Source organism: Orycteropus afer, unplaced genomic scaffold (assembly GCF_000298275.1).
Source record: "Orycteropus afer afer isolate SDZICR_OR568_19922 unplaced genomic scaffold, OryAfe1.0 scaffold00622, whole genome shotgun sequence".
Lineage (NCBI taxonomy): Eukaryota > Metazoa > Chordata > Mammalia > Tubulidentata > Orycteropodidae > Orycteropus > Orycteropus afer.
This window is the reverse complement of record NW_006922209.1, coordinates 927,212-928,229: the sequence shown is the minus strand read 5'-3', so window position 1 is coordinate 928,229 and position 1,018 is coordinate 927,212.

Sequence of the window (1,018 nt, the reverse complement as noted above, 5' to 3'; positions counted from 1 at the left end):
CACCATGGAGTTGATTGCCAGTCTCATCATGGGGAATAACTACCACCAGCTGCCCAGCCACTCAACCAGGCCCAGCCAAGCTGACATACAAATTTAACTACCACAGCTCGCATTCATAAAAGTAAAACTTTCCCTTGGTAAATAAGGCTGTACCCAGCTAACATGAAAATGGGAGCTAGAGCGGATAGGGATGGAGAATGTAAGGTTAGAGGCTCAGATACAGAGGACTGTCGTGTCTGTCAATAGCACACTACCTGGTTTTATTTTCCAGAATCAATTCAGCTTCTCTGTTAAGCCTTGGAAAGAGAGGAAATTTTAGGACCCTGTATATATTTGGAGTAGAGAAAATGGTTAAGCACTTGAATACTAACCAAGAGGTTGGGCTGTTCAGACTCACCCTGCTGGACCTTGGAAGGAGGGCCTGGTGATCTGCTTCTGATAGCTCATGGCCTTGAAAACCCTGTGGGACAGTTCTGCTCTGCAACACGTGGGGTTGCCATGAGTTGGAATTGACTTGATGACAACTGATTCTAGTGGTATATGTGGGAAGAGAGAGTAAATATGACCTGGGAGCAAAGCTTGGAGAGCCACTGGGTGTCCAACAGTAACTCAAGGACAATTGCTTGTATACCATTTCACACTTTTAATTTGTTAATTTATGTGGTGGTTTGGACAAAAGTTTAGCACAAATTAGTTTCCCACTCAACAACGTATACACATGTTGTCCCCTCATCATAACAGCACTCTTCCTCCTTCCTCCCTGGGTCCCCCTTTCCGCCTGTCCTTTTCTCCCTTCTGAGCTTTGCTTTCGGACACATGTTGCCCTTTTGGTCTCGTGTGGTTGATTATTCTGAAGAATACATTCCTTAGGAGTGGTTAATTCACTTTTTACCCCTGTCTGTTGTTTGTCTGCAAGGTGAACCCTGGGGGTGGGTTCAGTTCCTGGTTTGAAGCGTGTCTCAGGCCACCAGTCTCTATCAGACCAGTAAGTCTGGCCTCTTTTTTTTTTTTTTTTTTT